Raw genomic sequence first — 7,988 nt, forward strand, 5'->3', positions numbered from 1 at the left:
AATAATAATAGAAATTAGAATCTTATTATCATGATTTAAGAATGATATTCGCTTGAAATATATCAAAGAACAAGTAGCTACCTCATATAGTATTTCTTAAATAAGTATTAAAAACAAAAAAACTTCGTTTCTCATCGTCAAATTTTTAATAGTTGCTAGTTTTTTTTTTTTTATAGAATAGGAAGGCGGACGAGCATAAGGGCCACCTGATGGGAAGTGGTCACCAAACGCCCTTAGACATTGGCATTGTAAGAAATGTCAACCATCTCTTATACAGCCAATGCGCCACCAACCTTGGGAACTAAGATTTTATGTCCCTTGTGCCTGTAATTACACTGGCTCACTCACCCTTCAAACCGGAACACAACAATAACAAGTACTGCTGTTTTGCGGTAGAATATCTGATGAGTGGGTGGTACCTACCCAGATGAGCTTGCACAAAGCTCTACCACCAGTACAGTAAGTTATATATATATACCGGATATCTCTCATCAACTCTACCCAGAATGAAAGCTAAAAAAATTATAAAACCGTGCATATTCTTTTTAATATAACGAGCCAATTTCAATTAAATCATAAACACGTTAACTTACAGTAAAGGATGAGCGAAATTTTATGAGTTTTATTGTAAATGAAATGCTTCGTTCGTAATTTATTGACGGCTTACAATCCGTCTATATATAATTAAAAGACTGTCTCGTTGGTCTAGTGGCTAGGTATAAGGCCGCAGATCTCGTAGTCCCGGGTACAAGTCTCAGGTCGGGCTGATAAAAAGTTACCGAATTTGTCTGTCGAAGATTGTCAGTAGCAGCAAGAGTGCACATATGTTCTCGCACACACTCGTACGTAGTATACTTGTACTAATATGTCATGCGCAGTTGGCTAATCTCTCTTAAGATTGGCCTGTATTAAAAAATAACGGTCTTTTTTCCAATTTCACGATGACATATGTCAAAATGAAACGTCACTTTAAATGTCAAATTTGACAGTAACGATGTTAACATAAGCTAATTGAATAGCTGTAATATTATTAATCGTTAAACAATAAAAAATACACTCGTCTTCCTATGTATTCATTTTAAGCAATAATTTAACTTATGACTATGTATAGAAACTTCTATATATAAATATAATGTATATATAAATTTTTGTGGACAAGTCAACGAGATCATGTAAAAGTGCAATCATATAAGGGGATTATTATAAAGAATAAACCGAATCCTCATCCGATCATATGTATTATATATTTGTCTGTTCATTCTAATCTAAAACACTAACAAAATTTAGATCATTTTTAATGGCCTTACTTAAATAAATGTTGTTTAGTAACTGTTTAGTTAAACAATGATTTATCTCTTTCTTTCAACATTGATTTGACATTCGAAAGAAGAAGACGACATTGTTTAACTAACCACTACCCTTAACAACAGTTAAGACTTTGTTAGACAGCGGACGGAGCGGGTATTCATAATAGTAACGGGCCAGGTTCCGCCGTCTGTTTGAACATGCATATGTAAATCCGTAAAACATGAAATGTTCGGTAGTTACTATTAAAATAAATTGTTTATAATATATATAATTTCATTTATGATAGCAACTATTCAACTATATAATAATAATTAAATTTGTTTCATTTCTTTTTAATCAAAAGATTATTTACACTGCCGATGATAATGATAAAATATACGTCCAAGTTTGTTTTATTAACGAAATTATCTTATGAGAACTAGTACTAAAATCATTTATTATTTTAATTGTAATTAAATGGCCTAACATTTAAATACTTATTTTTGTAAAAAAACTTGTCATTTGTTCTTGTCTAATTAATACAATTATTTATCTGTACATAAACGATATTTGTTATCTGTAAGCTTTGTGGTAAGGCAGAGATGGTACCGAGTAATCAATTATTCCATTATAAAATAATAATACATTTCGTTGCTGCTTGACGAAGGATGAGTGAACGAGATGTCTATACAAGGACTATTGATTTAGCTAATGGCTCACTGGCTCACTCACCATTCATATCTAAACAGCAATGAATTGTTGTTTGATGATATAATTGATGGTAAGTGGATGAAACATACGTATGAAACTGATATTTGAAAGTAGTAATATAAAAGATGGAAAGTCACCGTAATTATAAATCTCAATGTCTAATAAATAAGAATGCTTTTCGCGTAGCTTTTTTAAATAATTTCAAAAGCCTAAATGCATTAAGACATATTTTTATAAATTAACAAATTTTATCGAAATTATTATATGCTGTAGATATAAATAGATAATCACGCACCTCATAATATATAAGACGCTAGTGCACAATCACATAATATGTACTAAAAGTAAATAATCGCGATTACTATTATTAATGTATTGCTTAGCAAAAAACTTTCTTAAATGTAAATAAATAGAGTTGAAAATTCAAAGTTGATCAAATCGTAAGTCGCTGCACTAAAAAAAATAATTTCAGCTGAATCTATTCTTTTTATGAATTAAGTTTTTGTTTCAAGGTAATTTTGAATATTACAATATGTTTTTATATTAAATTGTATTTTAGACGAAACGCTTCTGCGCTCAATCGATTTAGTTAAACTTATTTATAACTCAGTTGCAAGATTTGACTCATACATATTAACAAGTAAGGTTAAAAGAAAGCTTGTAAAAGGAGAATATTATGATTTCGTTATTTATTAATAAAGCATTCGTTTGTTCATGAAAATTCGTTATAACTCATTATATGTTCAATTAAAAAAATCACTATTTTGTTCTATAGAGTTTCATTAAAGTTTACGTTAAATATAAACGAGAATGTAAACAGGGCTCTTCTCAAATTTAAATTAAAAAAATATTCTGCTTTTGTAAAAAAAATAAAAATTGACAAATGAAGTAATAGTCAACACAAAATATGATATACATATATAATTGACTGACATATCAACTTAAGTCCAAACAACGCGAACTAGCACCATGAAAATTTGCATACAAGTTCATTTTACATAGTAGGTAAGCAGTAACGAAGGATTTTTGAAAATTTAACCCCGGTAGTGAAGTGCGGTTAAGTTTGTATGAAAATCTTTTTAAAGAAAGAGCTGATAAATTGCTAGTTATTATATATATTAGATTATGTGCACCAAATATCATATTCGAAGTTTTTTTTTATATAATTATTCTCTATTCCAATCGGAGTAAAGGTAAACCAAACGTAGATTTACTAATTGCATACGATTTTCTAACTATTCTGCTGCATTATGCACCATAAACAGTTTTAGATTAATTTATAATACAATACTATATCTAGTTATAACCACATTAACTTTCGAAGTTCTGACGCCATTTTTTCACGAATCCACAGTGAATATCATCGAATTTTCAAGATCACGACCAACGATATCGGTGTCATAGTTGTTTGTTTGGGTTTACTCCTATTGTGGTTGGAATAGATAGCCTATTTAGTTTATTTAATTACATTTGTTAATATATATATTTAAATATAATCGTAATAATTAAATGAATATAACACCAAAATAAACCAGTGTATACTTTTGCTGTACGCCTGTAATGAATATTATAGTGGTAGGTACAAAATTTGGCTATTTATTGCAAGCCGTATTAATATTGTGATATACGACGTTCTGTTGCTGTTCTTGTTGATTTTTTTTTAAATATATATTTATATTCATTTGTGAGTTTTATTTGAAAAAAAAAATAACCTAAAATAAAATGTTCGTTATCGTTATTATCAACTAATCATAACTGGGTCAGGTTCAATTGAAGTCAAAGGTCCTGGTTCTCCGCCTTCCACATTGATTCGTTTTCCACCACCTGCTTCTGGTCAGGGATGGTAATCAACTGATCTTGTTAAAGCGTCAATAGGGCAATGATTTACCGCCTATGTAAATGTCGTCAGTACGATCCTGACCCCTTTTGTCAAAATCAAAATATTTTTATTCAAATTGACTTTTACAAGTATATATTAATCGTCAAACGCTGCCACCGTTTCGGAATGTGGATTCGAAAAAACTATCTAAACTACAATTAGCGAATAAGGAGATTGATAAATATTTCATATTAATAGTACTTATATATTTAATTTTATTATAATTTATAAATAAATATGACGTAATATTTTTCTGGTAACTGTCTTTAGTATTATTAAGTTGGCAACATTATTTTAAAAAGGTGACAAAACAGTTGTAAACATGCAGAGATATAATAAATGGCTGCTGAGCTAGATATTTGTGTTTTTATTTTATTTATAAACAGTATCGATCACGCGCCGACCGCATCTTAAATAATAAAGAACTGGCAAGAAAGTCGGCAGTTAATTTTTTTACAAAAATACAAAGCATCAATTACATTACTTAAAACATACACTTATTTCATGCTCGAGTTCCAGCAATCATTCGTTGTCGTCCTAACTCCTAAGAAAATTGTACGCAGGATGATCAGTATATTTTTAAAAAAGGTTCTTGTTAGTATTTTTTTAAAAATACGTATTGTATTGCATCGCATATAAAGCATTTTTTTTTCATTTGCGCCGGGATGGCAAATGACTCTACTCCACCTGATGGTAAGTGGTAGTAGAGTCCAAACGCGACGACGGCCAGTACAGTCGGGAAGAATGTTCTGTACTAGCCGTCCCCGCCTTGCCGGCCCGCAAGATGCCTCTTCACGCCTCGTTTGAAGGAACCCGTGTTGTAAGAGGAGGGGAACACGTGAGCTGGTAAGGAATTCCATTTTTTGGTAGTGCGACTAAGAAAGGAGTTGCCAAATTTCTTTGTGCGCGATGGAATTGATGTCACAGTTAGGCGGTGACATCGAGAACCAGCTCGCGTGGACTTAAGAAGGAAAGGGGAAGCAGGAATTAGAGAGAATAATTCCTCGGAGCACTCGCCGTGATACAGTCGATAGAAAGCGCTCAGTGCTGCTATCTCGCGACGCAATTGTAAAGGTTCAAGGTGTTTGTGACCTTTACGTCGCCAATAATGCGTACTGCACGTCGCTGCAACCGGTCCAAGGCCTCCTGTAGGTACTTAGCGGAGCCATCCCAAAGGTGCGAGCAATATTCAACGCAAGACCGTACCTGTGTTTTGTATAACAGGCACAGTTGTTGTGGCGTGAAAAAACGCCGCACCTTGTTCAGAACTCCGAGTTTCCGTGAAGCTGTTATAATAGCCTCGAAAAATGCTTGCAATGCTTGTCGGATTAAGCAAATATATAAGACTTCGTGTCAATTTAAACAGTGTATCACAACACAAAACTGGACCAATTTCGTGCGAATTACAGTTGCTAGACAAGTATCCTTTCCAACGCAAGTAGCAACTTACCTATAACGACCAGATTTCTCATAGCCCCACTTCGTAACACTTGTGTTTCGTGTCCGGAGAAACGAATTTACTAATGCTCTTTATTTTAGCTAAAAATAAATAGTAAAATATATGTTGCGAAAAACGTTATTTAAATAATATGTTACTGATTTGACTATTGTAGTACTAAGAGTGGTAAACACCGTGACGTCACGTTTTAATGGTAGCACGTGGACAAAGGTGTATTCGAGAGTGGGGATGATTTTTATTTATTTATTTTATTTATTTATTTATTTATTTTAAGGACCACTAGTAGCTACTACATGTTTTAATGACAAATGTAAAACAATTTAGTGAAAATAGCTAACATGTGAAGCTTTTTAAAGTAGCCACAACAATTACAATATTTGTTTTAAAAATACATTAACACATAATTATAGCAACATGAGTAGAAAGATTAAAAAAAAAAAAAAAAAGTCCAAATTGGTACAAATTAAAGATCATAAAAAAAATAAACATGCACTTAATAAAATTAAAATTAATAACACAAATAGTTTGAAATTGATATAGGTACAAATTAAAATTAAATAATTCATTAAATTCATGCAAAGTTTACGTTACAAAAAAATTACTAAAAATATACTAATTAATACAAAATAAAATTAAGATAACATTATTTATTATTTATTTATTTATTTATTATTTATTTGCATCTCTCAACAATTCTAGCGCCCGTTTACGATAAATCATGGCAGAGTCATTAAAAATATCTAGATCTTGACAAAAACCATTGTACAACCGTGATGATCTAGGCATTGGTGCATTACATCCTAATTTCGTTTTTGATATTCTGACATCAAAAGTGCCCAGAAAACTACGAACATTGCGCCTTGGAATACGATAGTATATCTTTTCAAGTAAGTAAGTACAGTCGATCTCGTTACGAATTATCTTAAATAGGAAAGAGAGATCTAATAATTGTCTGCGTACAGAGAGACTATCCATATTAAAGTCTTTCAAGAGATTGCTGTAATTTTTATTAGATTTATTGTATGAGGTTTTTTTGTTTCTGGATAGATGATATACAAATCGCTTCTGTATTTTCTCTATACGCAGACGATGTACATTGTAACAAGGATTCCACACAACACTACCGTACTCCAGTACACTACGCACGTAAGCGTTATAGATTATTTTTTTCGTGTTATTCGTGAAGAGTTTACCATTTCTAATTAAAAATCCTAACGTTTTGGAACTTTTCGTAATTATTTTATTGAAGTGCGGGACAAAAGTAAGCTTGTCATCAAAAATGACACCCAAATCACTTATTTCAAAAACTTCCTCCAACTTGATGTTATCAATGCTATATATTGTTTTGATTATATTGAGCTTCCGCGTAAATTTTATATGCTTGCATTTACTGACGTTTAATTCCATTTTATTATTTTTACACCAATTATATATAGCATTAATATCCGCCTGTAAGAGCTCTGAGTCAGCTAAGTTGTTTATTACTTTTGTTAATTTTAAATCGTCCGCAAATAAAAATACTCTACTATAATGTACCGTATCGCAAATATCATTAATGAAGATATTAAAGAGCCAAGGTCCTAAGTGTGACCCTTGAGGAACCCCGGAGCAGGCTTTATATAGACTCGAGCTAAAACCTTTTAAGACAACAAATTGTTGTCTATTGTATAAATATGATTTGAACCACTCAAGCATATTACCATTGAATCCGTACTTGCTTAGTTTTAAGAGTAAAATATCGTGCGAAACTTTGTCGAAAGCCTTGGTTAAATCGGTATAAATTGCGTCAACTTGCTTGTGGTTATCAATAGCTGGCACAATGAATTCACTGTACGAAACAAGATTTGATGTTGTAGATCGACCCTTTATAAAGCCATGCTGGTTATTATTATTCATTTGCTTTACATGACATTCTAGATATGGGTAAACTATTGCTTCAAATACTTTGGCAAAAGTGGAAAGTATGGAAATCGGTCTATAATTCTCAATGCACTCACTACCCTTGGACTTATATACTGGTACGATCCTAGCTATTTTCCACTTATCGGGAAAAACACCTGAGCGAAGTGATTCGTTGTATAATAAATATAAAGGGAAACTTAGTACCCATGCACATTTAGAAATAAATATAGGAGGGATATTATCATAACCTGTCCCTTTAGTTGTATCAAGTCTTTTTAAGTATTGATAAATCTGTCTTCGCGATATTACAAAATTAGTGAACGCTCCAAAGTCATGTTTACATTGATTACTATAAGATGGTAATGTATATGAACTTTGAGATTGTGTGTAAACAGAAGCAAAATACAAGGCAAATTCGTTACAAATTTCTGATCCCGATTTCATTACTTTTTGTTTGTAAGTCATTATGCCTGGGAGTGCGGTACTATTATCTTGTTTGCCCTTAAGGTATGACCAAAAATATTTAGGATTTCTTCTAATATTTTCTTCAACAATTTTAATGTAATTATTGTAGCAAATTTTCGATAAATCTGCACAACGTTTGCTCAAAAGACGTAATGAAATTTCATCAAGTGGGTTTTTATATATTTTGTATTTATTTAAAAAAACTTGTTTCTCTTTATATAAATTTATCATTTCCTTAGTGAACCATGGAGGATATTGTTTACCTTTTTGTTTCTTTTTTGGTAC

This window comes from Nymphalis io, chromosome 22, assembly GCF_905147045.1.
Source record: "Nymphalis io chromosome 22, ilAglIoxx1.1, whole genome shotgun sequence".
Taxonomy (NCBI): domain Eukaryota; kingdom Metazoa; phylum Arthropoda; class Insecta; order Lepidoptera; family Nymphalidae; genus Nymphalis; species Nymphalis io.